Raw genomic sequence first — 14,000 nt, forward strand, 5'->3', positions numbered from 1 at the left:
AGTAAGTGTTTCATCTAAGCAGCAGAAGGAAAGAAATCTAGATTCCTGACTTCTTTGAAGTGGCTAGTACAGTGCATTCTTTTGTGCTAAGAATCATCATATGCAATACTATGTTGCATTTTGTTCTCTTTAACTGCTACAGTTACATTGGTTTCAGACACTGCTTTCTGACTTGTAATTTGCTAGCTATACATGAAAATAGCTGGTTTGCTTTAGCTAAAGTTCTTGATAAAAATGAGAAGTCTTTAATAAAAATATCATTCTTAGTGAAACCTAAACTCTCTTTTCAAATCTGGACTCTGACTTAACACGAGTCAAATTTTGGATTTTGTGTGGATTTGTAATTTAAAGTAAATATTAAAGGGGACTAAAATGTGTAATATTAGAATTTGTATGGGGATCTTAGTGCTTCATTCAATAATGTTTTGACAAAACCTGTATTTTGAACTAGAAAAACTCAAGATAACAGAGGGTTTTTTCCCACAAATATTTGGGTTTCCAATATTTAAGGAAGTAACAACATTACAAGCAGTGGCTTTTAGTAGTTTGAGATAAAAAAATGTTTTGTTAATATGATTCTAAGGAGAATCTTCCATGGAAATAAGTAATTTGTTTTTGTGAAGTTAGAGGCTTATGGTTATAAGAGAACTTTAGGTGTGGAGGGGAAAAGTTTTTTTTTTAAAAATCAAGTCATTTTCACCTGGGGCGGTGGATCTCAAAAATAATATTTTTTTTTTATTGGGAGCAGAGGTCTGAGAGATTCAGAGACGGAGACATAAATTAGAGAAGTCATTTTTGTTGGCAGTGGTGCCTTTGACAGATTCATGACAAGATGGAGGAATATTTTTTGTTAGGAACAGTGGGTTGAAAGATTCATGATAAGAAATAGAAAAATCATTTTTTATTTGGAGATATGGGTGTAAGAGACGTGCGATTTAAGACTTCTTATGGGGAACTTTGGGTCTGAGAGATTCATGCTAAATATAATTTTAATTGCCAACAGTGGCTCTTAGTAACAACAGCTAACCATTTTGTTGAAGCTAACTTTTTTTGAAAATAAGATTTTCTTAATGCTATCATGTCAAACTCATTTTTCTATTCATGCCTTCTTTCCTACCCTGCTTAAAATTTAAAAATACAAAGAATGAGGGGGTTTAAAATCTTCAAAGGTCTATTATTAACTGTTTTCCCTCTTGCATTTACTATATCACAGTTTTCAGAGTAGCAGCCGTGTTAGTCTGTATTCGCAAAAAGTATATCACAGTGTTATTCATCTGGACTTCTGTAAGATAAAAGCATTCGACTGTTGCACAAAATATTTTGTTTGTCAATCAATATCCTCACTTTTTGACAGAATATATTGTTTTCTGCTAGTATTATTAATTACAATAATACCAAAGACCTCAAGCAGGATCTAGGCACTGTACAAACACATGAAATAGTCCCTGTTCTAAAGATCTGACAACCTGATTTGAAAGAAGATGTGGCAAGTCAGTGTATGAATCACTTATTTAACGTTTCTGTTGTCACTTCCTTTCTCCTGCTCTTTGTCTATTCTGCCTGTTTCAACTGTAAGATCTTCTGGGCATGACTCTTAAATTTTAAACTTTTCTGACTTAATCATAGAGGTGTTATTCCAGAATGTTACATAAAGAAAAGTGTAATATTAGTGGATCTGGCTGGTGCTTTAAAAGCTGAATGACCGTTTGCAAAACAGACAGTACACAACAGTAAATTTAAAGCTGCATTTTTTCAGCCCTTAAACCTTTTCAAAAGTCCTCTGATTCTATTATAAATATAATATAACTGGAAATGTTCAGACATACACACAGGCTAGATCTGTTGTCACAGCAGGAAATTTCTTATTTTAAAGCAAGTGCCACAGCAGGACCTTCTTCAACTGTCACAGCAACATGTTTTGCTTCTAATATGTAAGCGATTTTTTACGTTTTCCAGCATTAGTACAGTTAATTCAAAATTCACCATTAAAATTCTCATTGTTTGCAGAAATGTTTAATGTAACACTGCCACCGCGGTGCAAGAAATGAACAGGAACAATCAGCAATTAGATGACAACTGCAACCCCAAACACATCAAGATACAGCAATCATTTCTTCGGGACACAGAAGGGCAAAAAGAAGATGAGCTGGTTGGATTCTAGCGGATTACATTTCAGGTATTTAAACTGAAGATACAGGCCACAATCAGAAAACAGACATAATTGTTTAAAGATGAATACATACAAATTTTAACCATCCTATCTTTGCACACCAGAAAATCCCAAGACAAAATTTATTGTGTCATCGCCACTTCATTGAAGTAGGACTCAAAATCCAGCACACTTGTTTGATTAATAGTGCAATAGCAATCTTGTTTTGAAAAAAATATTTAGGACTAAATTAAACAAAAAAACTTACCTTGGCTGCTCTTAGGCCTGCTGGAGGAGGGGTTGGTGTGGCAAAAAGGAAGGGTGAGGTATAGAAGAGAAACCAAGAGAATAACTCCTTAGTTGATGTCATGTCCTGCAGTAAGGAAGGAATGGAGGGCTGGGATAGGTGGAGCTAGTACAGTGCAGAATGATTAGTGAAGAATGATTAAAACTATTGTGGGATTGAGCAGCTATCATTTCCCTCCATGTCAGGGTTGCTTTGACATAGATGACATCATTAGAGATTGAGGTGATCTGAATACTTGCTTCAACTACTACCCCATCTGAAGTAATACCTGTGTGCATCTTTGTTTGTGGATGTTAGATTTCTAAGATGAGCTGAAGGTTTTATATGTTGTAACCACCAGACATAGAAACTTTATTTTCTCCTGTTGTTATTTAAATCAAGACTGGATTTTTTTCTAAAAAATATGCTCTCGTTCAAACAGGAATTACTGCGGGCCTGTGTTATGCAGAAGGTCATACTAGTACTCCTGGGGGAATTCTGTGCCAAAAAGTAAAACATTCTGCACCAAAAAATTAAAAATTCTGGAAAATTCTGCATATTTTATTTGTCGAAATAATGCAATACAATGACACCAGTTTCACTTATTTTGGTAATTTATTTAAACTTCCATACAGAAAAAAAAATCATAGTAAGTGTTCCGCATTTCCTAAACACATGAAAGTTAAATTACAAATACTTGGTAACCAATACTGTGCATTCCAGTTATAATCCTGGATTTTCATTTAACTTACATCATAAAATACCAAACACCAACATAAATGTAAAGTAGAATATCACTTTAAATTGCTCAGACTTTCACACATGAGGGTCATATAGATTTTCTAATTATAGTCCTGCATTTTTTTTTTAAATTGTTAAGTAAAATAGATCCTGAGCTGTAATCTAACCCCATTGTGCCACTTTGGCATAGGAAAAGAGGGGAAAAGCACATAGCTCTCCCTAGCTGAGATTCCCTTGCTGTCATTTACAATAAGGCTCCTTCACAACACTCTGGCAATGAAAAGGAGCCTTAATTGACCAAGAATGGGAACAATTAACTGACAATGGGAACATTAGCAGCCTGCCTGCTTAGTTGTTACATTTCTTTTCTGCCTCAGAGACAGAGCCTACCTCACAAAACTCTACCCCTCCAAGCCCTGGATGCCTCAACAGTGAGATAGACAAAGTAGGGGCTAGTCTACCCTGGCAATTCTAAAGCATTGCCTTAGAAGTGCTTCAATGTGCCTTGTGTGATCCTGGCGTTGCTGCACACCAGGGAGGGAGCGTTCACACCCCTGAGCGAGAAAGTTGCAGCGCTGTAAATTGCCAGTGTAGACAAGTCCTAAGTCTCTCTCACTCATTGGCATACAGCACCACCCCCAATGTCTCTCCACAGATGCAGACATGCCCAGTCTCTCCCCACCCCCGTGGATCTGTGTCTTTGCCGGCTGCTCCCCACAGATGCAATTTGGCTGCCAGCGAATGGGCGCATGTTCCTCACAGATTTCTTCACTCCACAATTTTTCTGTGGGGGAGCAAAGAAATTTGTGGACGGTATGAATAGGGGCACAGAATTCCCCCAGGAGTATAAGAGATCATCTCAGTGGTCTCTTCAGGCCTTGGAATGTAGGAAGCTCCATTTGTAGGTGGCAATTCATTTATACTGATATTACAAAAAGAGAAGTATAATGTAAGACAAAGGCAGTAACACATTCATATTGTGTAGTGACTTCCACATGTATTAAATCAAACCAAGACAGTGTGACTAACTGAATTAAGGATAACAACCTGAAAGATGACTGTTTTATTAATGGCTTTAGTCTACTTAAACTTAACATTTAGAGCTATCAATCCTCCAACTATGCTGCAGATATGAGCACCCGTGTTTCATGATATATGTTTCTTTTCAGTCTGCTGAGAGGTACTCAAGTTTTAATTTTTTTTTCCCCTCTAGAGACACAGTATTGTCACAGTGAATGTCATGTAGCTAATTCTGCATTTTCCTAGCTAAATATGACTTACTATAATTACATCTTATTAAGGGTGTTGGAAATCTAGATCGCTGGTTATGAGTATTATACTTTGCCAGAGATCATATCACACAAGGTCACAGATTTTTACGGATTCATTTAAGAGTAATGAAATATCTGACACTGAAAGATTTTGCTCTGGTATTTGTAGATAACTGAGTTTGAAATTAAATGAATTTAAAAACCTGCATTTCATGTGGAGCCTCTTGAACTTAAGTGGGTGAGTCTGGGAGAACAGGGAAGCTTACTGTTAAACAATGCAGACCTTGAGGTGGGTGTTTTAGCTCACAGGATGGGGTAAAAATGCTTTTGAATCTAATTTTCTTTCTCAAAGGCTGTTTAGTTTAACAAATATGCATACTAGAAATCCAAATAACACAACAGTGGCTGCAATAATTTCCTTTGGGAAACCTGTTACTCTTGAGAGACAATCTTTGTGCTTTTAGAATAATGCAGCTCAAACCAGTAATATCTTTCATAGTGTAAATAATAACTGTGTTCACTGTATAAGCTAAAAAATGCCCAGGGAAAGTTCAACTTTTCTATGGCCAAGGGAGCTTTGTCTCCTGCACACACACATCTCATTCTTGAGGCTGACAATTTCATTTTTCCAGTGTAATGTAGCTCAAAGCCTTCTGAAATAGAAAAGGTGGATTTGTTCTTTAAAATGCCCTTATCAACATGGAGGTAATACTTCAAATTAAACCAAGAGAGAACAGAGAAAGAAGAGGGTGAGGAGGCCTAAGAATTGTAAGGAAAACACCATGAGTTTGTGTCTTCTTTGTCCCGGTGTTCAAATGTCTGAGATTTGGAGACAATCTAGATGAGATGTCAAGGGAAGTATGCTAAGATGTAATATATCTCAGTACCGTTTCCTACTAAGAGTTCTGCCAAAATCACATAGGTGGTGGTAATGCATTTACTGTATAATACATTTATATTTTTGTGGTTTACTGTGTTTAGACTTGTACACAGCATGTAATATTAGTTAAATGACATATGGGGTGAACAGGAGTTAGGGGAATGTACCAGGTCTCGTGTTTCAATAGTCCTCCATATAGTGACCCCATTTTCTATGTGACCCTTACCCAATGTCCTGGGCCCTCCATTGCCAGAAGTAGAAGTGAGTTGCAGTGACCACTTCAGAACAGTTTTTGCTACACTCTGGTCAGTACAGAGTAACATGGATCATGTTCCTAGAGCAACTGCCTGGTCCACCAAGCAGCTGCCTGGTCCACAGGGCTCCTCATAATTGTGTGGTCAGAGGACACCATCCTCCACAGTTTCACTCAGAGCAGCAGGTACCTTCACTTGTACTGGGAGATTTCATGGTGGCTGAAGAAGGCGGGCATTCACTGGACTGCAGCATGCTGCCAGGAACACAGGAAGCACCTCAGGGTCCTGTACTGAAAAGTGAAGAATTTGCACAGACACTCCATGAGAGACTTCATATATGCCCATGATGCAATAGGTTGGACTGGGTGCTTTCTAGAATAACCAGTACAGAGCCTGCAGTGGTTCATGACCCCCTCCTCAAGCCTGCCAGCCTCATTGTATGATGGGGTACCCATGATGGGGAAAGCAAGGAGGAAGCCCTGGGGGACCTGAAAGAAGAAGAACATAGATTCTGCCCCTTTGGCCAGAGGGAGCTGATTGAGCTACCCCTAAGAGGACTGCAAGCCACAGCTGGAACCAGAATCCAAGGCTTATAAATTTGATGATGCACCCCAACCCTCCCGACCAATATCTCCTCTTGGTCTGGTGCTATATGCCCAAAGCACAGTCCCTGCTCTTCTCCACCCCCAAATGGTGCCAGAGCCAGACAGCTATAAATGCATGATTTTATTGAAATCCCATGAACCACTGTTATGCATTTAGTGGAAGTTATAACAAAGATTATTAACAAGCTGTCATTATTCCCCTCCCCGCCCCCGATCTTTGCATTTCTTGGCCAGAACACTGCGAGTGCTAGTCCAGGGTGGCATGGACTGGGAGAAAGGGAGGGTTGAGGTGGGATTGGAAAGGGGACAGCTGCAGTAGGGCAGTTGTAGAAAACAGAGTAATTCACAGTTCCCTAAAAACACCCTTCCCTGCCCCCTGTTTTCCCACCCCTATGAAGGGAAGCCACAGGTGGTGGGATGGACATGTGGTTTATGTGCAGGAATACTTGGGTCCAAGAAGGGAGAGTTAACCCTTTGATTGACTGTCCAAAGAACAGCAGAGCAGTTCTTTCTCCCTGTGAATGTTGGAAATATTTTTAACCATTCCCAGTCCTTGGTGTTTGGACTCTCTCTGCTCTGAGGCACTCTTCAGGACCAGGGAGAAGTGGGGGTGGGTGATGTAGCTGCTCTGGTAGCTGCACAAACAATGCTGTGCCCCCAAAGAGAAGGCACTGATGAACTGGTTCCTGGAGCAAGAGACATGCCTCAGGTACTGGGACTATGTCCAGAGGGAATGGGAGTGTGCCTAAAGGGAATAGGATCATGCATTGATGCAATCATGTATTCAACTGGTGGCAGAACACATTCAGGGCCCACCTGCCATCATGGCTGCAGCCCCTCTCTCAGAAATTCACCACTTCCTTTTGCTTCTCCTCCTCTTCCCCTCCTCCAGCTGCTTCCCAGGGTGCTGTTGCTCAAAGAATCCAACCCCACCCAGTGACAGGAAGGAGCCTGCTGGAGAACTGGCAGAACACCATGTTAGAGGGCTTATTCCTTCAACCTCTCCACTTCCCTGGTCCTTCTCGTGTGAACAGAGAGCAGCAATACCCAAAGTCCAAAGGTGCAAACAATTCAATGTTTATTGGAGTGAACTTTCAGCAAGCAATGATTCCAATTTCCTTCCTCAGTGTCCCCTTTCCCAGCTCTGACACCACAGAGCCTTGCCTATGTCCATGTTCCCATTCCCTGTTGCCATTTCCCCACCCTTAGCAAAACATGATTCTGATTCCCCCCCACTTCCTGATTGACTGCAGACTATATAGTAAATCTTGAGTTCTGCAATCATTTTACTGAAATTTAACTAATCAATCCTAACATACTGTAACATGATTATCTAACCAATTATATCCCACCACCTTAATTGGTTTACACCCAACAAAATTAATTATACAGCAGACAGAAACAATCACAGAACCAGACAGAGACTATGCAAATAAACAATAGCAAAGTGGGAACTATAATGACAAAACAACACAGAAATGAGGATTTCACAACTGCATCTCTAAAGACATAAGGGTTTCCCAGCTGTGTCTATTGATAAGGGAGTTCTCACCAAACAGAAACCTATCAAACTAAATTTCCTTTTACATCTTCTAGGCTCTTCCCTTTATCTGGAGGTGATAGATTGATCACCTTTCTAACAGCCCCAGATTGCCTTATTTCAATATGACTAATTTGGAATGTGAGGATGTGACCATATGCTTCCCACTTTATGGCTGCATCTGCTGCTTAGCCAAAGGCCTTAGCTTAAGAACAGGCCCTCAGACTGTCACAGTGAGAGAAGGTCCTTACACAGGCAGACAGTGATGCTGATTCTTTCTTTTATACCTCTATAACTAGCTAAATGATAAACATATACCTACGTTCTTAAAGTATAGGCCTTTACAGACAGGCCTGAATAGCTATATCCTAACACACTAGCTGCTAGCATCTGAAACCCCTTGCAGAGGAAACTGCCATAGCATGCAGGTAGGGGAAGATGAGCCCATGGCTATCCACCAAGCCCAGTAGGTGTCTGGTCCCCTGTCATAAATATAAAGGGAAGGGTAAACCCCTTTAAAATCCCTCCTGGCCAGAGGAAAAATCCTCTCACCTGTAAAGGGTTAAGAAGATAAAGGTAACCTCGCTGGCACCTAACCAAAATGACCAATGAGGAGACAAGATACTTTCAAAAGCTGGGAGGAGGGAGAAAAACAAAGGGTCTGTGTGTCTGTTGGTATGCTTCAGAGTAACAGCCGTGTTAGTCTGTATTCGCAAAAAGAAAAGGAGTACTTGTGGCACCTTAGAGACTAACCAATTTATTAGAGCATAAGCTTTCGTGAGCTACAGCTCACTTCATCAGATGCATATCGTGGAAACTGCAGCAGACTTTATATATACACAGAGAATATGAACCAATACCTCCTCCCACCCCACTGTCCTGCTGGTAATAGCATCAGGTTTTCTGGATTTGTGCAGGAAATAGACCAACTTGATTGTCATGCACATTGTGTAAAGAGTTGTCACTTTGGATGGGCTATCACCAGCAGGAGAGTGAATTTGTGTGGGGGGGTGGAGGGTGAGAAAACCTGGATTTGTGCTGGAAATGGCCCACCTGATGATCACTTTAGATAAGCTATTACCAGCAGGACAGTGGGGTGGGAGGAGGTATTGGTTCATATTCTCTGTGTATATATAAAGTCTGCTGCAGTTTCCACGATATGCATCTGATGAAGTGAGCTGTAGCTCACGAAAGCTTATGCTCTAATAAATTGGTTAGTCTCTAAGGTGCCACAAGTACTCCTTTTCTTTTTGTTGGTATGCTGTTTTTGCCGGGGATAGACCAGGAATGGAGTCTTAGAACTTTAGTAAGTAATCTAGCTAGGTATGTGTTAGATTATGATTTCTTTAAATGGCTGAGAAAAGAATTGTGCTGAATAGAATAACTATTTCTGTCTGTGTGTCTTTTTTGTAACTTAAGGTTTTGCCTAGAGGGATTCTCTGTGTATTGAATCTAATTACCCTGTAAGGTATTTACCATCCTGATTTTACAGAGGTGATTCCTTTACCTCTATTTACTTCTATTTCTATTAAAAGTGTTCTTGTAAGAAAACTGAATGTTTTTTCATTGTTCTCAGATCCAAGGGTTTGGGTCTGTGGTCACCTATGCAAATTGGGGAGGATTGTTACCAAACCTTTCCCAGAAAGTGGGGTGCAAGGGTTGGGAGGATTTTGTGGGGAAAGACGTGTCCAAACTGCGTTTTCCAGTAAACCCAGTTAGAGTTTGGTGGTGGCAGTGGATATTCCAAGGACAAAGGATAAAATTAATTTTTACCTTGGGGAAGTTTTAACCTAAGCTGGTAAAAGTAAGCTTAGGAGGTTTTCATGCAGGTCCCCACATCTGTACCCTAGAGTTCAGAGTGGGGGAGGAACCTTGACATCCCCAAATCCCACACAGGAGAAACCCCTGTTTGTCTTGCTGGGCAATTTTCCAAAGACATTCCCCAGGTGGTGGGCAAGGGCAAGGAGATGAGTTTAGAAACAATAAAATGTACACATTACTCGAGGAGTCAGAACTATTGTGTTTTCTTTTGCGTTTTATTTTTTAAAAAAGGTTTACTGTTTTGTTACATGGGTCACTTTCAATAAATGTTACCATTCAATTTACTTCTGTGTGTACACTCTCCTTGCTGACTATGATCAACAAGATAATTTCTCAAGGTGTAGCATAGGTTCTCTTGATTCATAGCACAGGAATTTGATTTTGTAAGTGTCTCTTACCATAACACTGGAAAGAATTCTCTGTCTCTCCCATGCCAATTTCCCCTCCCCCCCCCCCCCAAGCCCTAAACATTTAATTTCAAAGAAAAGACTAGAGAGCTAAGGACCGTGAACTGCACTCCAAACTAACTGCTCCTTTCACCAACAGCAAAATAAAAAAAGACAGGAAAAGTTTATATGCATGTCTTTATGGCTTTGGTTATAAATTAACTGTCCATACAGAAGGGAACAAAACTAAATTAACAGTAAAGACATCAGGCAGTGAGCTTAATCAGACCCCTGCCCTCCTGCTCCCAGCAAACCTTCAGAACTTGGGTGTAGTCATGAATAATAGGTAATAAGTGCTGTAATCACTGCTATAAGGGATCAGTGTAAAGAAAGAAGTTCCAAAGCCTCTCCCAACCCTTTGCAGAACTGTTTTTCTAGTCATTAAAATTGAGTGCTCCGGACAAGGCACTGTTAACACTGATTTTACCATAAAACAGTAATATTCCACTATGATGGCAGTAGAACTGTGTAGACACCCTGCACAGCACAAACCCACCCCCAAAGGTGTCAGTCTTGAGGAGGCACCTGTGACGGGTTAGACCCCCCCACCTCTGGAATGCCACCTGATGTACTGGGGTTTCACTGAGCCCCTCCTGCTGCACTAGGTTGGATTCCCTCTCCCTGTTTTGCTAAATTAGGCTTCTTGCAGCACACACTCAGAAGTAGGGCCACACCCAGCTGCAGATACAGACTGAAGCCAGCTCTGTGTGAGAAGATTTACCCATCACTCATGTGCACACCCCTTTTGGGGAATAAACCCAAAATAATACTGTCTTGCGCTGTATAGAAAAATCTGCACAGCACAAGCTCATAAAAATTGATCCTCTCCCTCAATGTGAAGAGAGATACGCACAATTTCTTGCCCTCCTCCCTCAGTTAGAAATTGCACGAACTGGATTTAATAATAAACAAAACAAATGTATTAACTATAAAAGGCAGATTTTAAGTGATTATAAGGGATAGCCAACAGAATGAAGTAGATTACTGAGCAAATAAAACAAAGCACGCATACAAATCTTAAGATCTTAAGAAGACTGGTTTCAAGAAGTAATTTCTTACCTAAATGTTATTTTAGGTAAGTTGCAGAGTCTCAGTACCTTAGAGTTCCAGTTATTTTACTCACAGACTGGACCCCTGGACTCACCCCTGTCTTTCTCTTCAGGTTAGTTCCTTTGTCCATTCAGGTTTTATCACCAGTCCTTCTTCTTGAGTAGGCAATTGAGAAGAGTCCTGATCAACTCTCTCCCCAGCCCTTAAAAAAGATTTATTTAAGGTGGGAATGCTTTGTTTGATCTCCATCTCCCTATAGAAGAAAAGTACCAGAAGTGTCCAAAGTGGTATTTTGTATCAGGTCATCTTATCACCTGACCTGGTAGTGTCACAGCTGTGTCCCAGGATGCCTCTCAGGGAGGAGAGAGATTAGTATCTTGACAGTCTTATTGTTTCTTTTTAATGAGTCATTCAGGAGGATTGCCTGCTGTCTGGTGGGCGTTTCCCCTAAGTACACACTCAGTTGTAATTGTTACATAGTCAATATTCCTAACTTTAGATACATAAACAATACATGCATAAAATTTGGATAATCACATTCAGTAAATCATAACCTTTCCAATGATATCTTACATGAGCCATCTTGCATGAAGTATATCTTAGTTATGCCGTATTCATATAATATCATAGATCATTTTCATATAATTTCTATGAAGAATATGGGGGGGAGGTTACATCTCAGTGCCCTCACATTTGTCTGTATTCAATAGGTACATAAACATCAGCTGCAGGGGATCAAAACCCGCAAAAAGATAATATGGGCACAGAACTCCGTGTGCATCTTTCCGGTAGCAGGATAAGGTGAGCTAGTGTCTATCACCATAGTCACCATGCCATCTGGCTCCCAGATCTTTCAGAATGTGTGAACATATTGCATCCTGGATTTCCCTTGTCTGCTGAGAACCAGGACCAGTGTGCACATGGGTGGGATCCAGCTGTATGTGCAAAACTGTTCTGTCCTGTGCTCACTCCATACAGACACATTCACCTGTGCCCTCACAAACTTTATGAAGAGCCATACAGCTGGATCCCACCCATTTGCACACATTACTGTTAATTTAGTTTTGTTCCCTTCTGTTTAGACAGTTAATTTATTACCAAAGTCATCAAGACATGCATGTTCAGAACTTCAGGTTGGCAGAGAGGAAAGAGCTGAGTTCCTCTTGCAAAACCATTGAGCACTTTGGAGTCCATCCAGGAGAGGACAGTGTCTCTCTCACAAATACGCTTTCACACACTCGCAGAGTTCATGATGACACTTTTATCCTGTATTTATGCTTACGCCAAAAGAAGCAAGAAATGCATTGCAATTCATGACAACATTTTTGCACAACATTTGAATCATCTTATGTGATCATCAGTAAAATAAGTAAATAAAAAATATAGCTTTTTAACTCCCCCTCTTTTTTACAATTACTTAAACACTGATGTGCCACTTATTTAAAAAGTGAGAGAAATGTTCAATATTGTAATTCATTTTTTTTCCAATTGAAGGATGCTACACTGCAGACTTTAAAGGACTGCTGATTTATCTCCTATATCTGCATTACCAGCTTTGCTTTCTTCTCCTCCTCCTCCTCCTCCAGTTTTGCTTTAAGTGCCAGATCCTCACCTGGTGTAAGTCAATGGTTCACTGATGACTGAGATCAGCTGAGGAGCTGACCATATGCACTAGATTTTCAAAAGTGTTCAGTCAGCAGCCACAACTGAGAGCAGATTTTCAAAAGCACTCTGAATATTGCAACTATCGAACGCTTTGCACTTTTGAAAATCTGGCCTAAATGTTTAAAACTTTCAATCTTCTTTGGGTATCCAGCAATGATTACTGGAACTTCACAAGTATTTTTATATCTATTGTTATGTATTTTTAATCCGCCATTAGGAAATTAGTTGGATGTCTTGGAAACCTAAGTGCACTATATTTAATACAAACTAGTTAACTGAACTTCCACAAAATCATTACTGACTATCATTTAGAGAATGGCAGGTGGCCAATGAAGTACTCAGTGAAGTTTTCTATACATCCATCCGTGGCTTTCAGACTGGACAGGTTTTGCAGTTAAACATCTTGCTCTGGAACACTCTTTATGTACATAGCAAATTTTAGAAATATTATGAAAATGCATATGTATATGACCTTAGACTGCTCAAAGCTCATTCTCCTCAACTCTGCCAATGTTTTACTTGTATAATTCCATTGAAGATATTCCTAATTTACACACTGTGAGAGGAGAATCAGACCTCTAGCTTTTTTAACGCACCTGCCAATGATTTTTTCCTGACTCTAATGCTTCATGAAGATTTTTACTGACAATCAGTTAAAAAACCCATTACTTCACGGTATACTGTATCACCAATACACATCTTGGAATTAGCATGTGGTTATCCAAAATACAGCTTGCTTAATGATATATCATCTCCAAAATGTAGTTACAAACATATTAAAAACAAATATTTTTTTTCATTTTAACTATAATGTCAAAGTCATTAATCTATTTAATTGTGGAAACTATTGAAATAAAGTATAATTGAAATGAAGAAAACATGGATACAGATTAAAAAAATAGCAAGGATTGTTTCATAATAGTGTGCGGTGATGCATTTTATCTCTCCACAACAATCCCTGATTGTTTCTAACCCTAAATTTGTTTACCTGATTGACAGTTCATTATTAAATGATTCATCAGGAATGTACACTGAAAACAGGAAATGGTTAAATACTAGGGGGAAAAAATCACAATAATGTCATAAATATCAGCACTTGAGGCTGATAGGTGACATTCTCCTTTGAGACAGATTAAAGGTTTCAGTGGTATTTCTATTTTAAATGTCTCTCGAACCAGAAAAATCCTTCCAAACAAAACATTTTTTAAAGTGTGATCACTGTGTGTTATTTGTTTAGCACCAACAATGTTCTCTATTCTGCACAAGGCATAAAGATAAAGTCAGTCTGTATT

The sequence above is a fragment of the Lepidochelys olivacea genome, assembly GCF_965140295.1.
Source record: "Lepidochelys olivacea isolate rLepOli2 genome assembly, chromosome: 4".
Lineage (NCBI taxonomy): Eukaryota > Metazoa > Chordata > Testudines > Cheloniidae > Lepidochelys > Lepidochelys olivacea.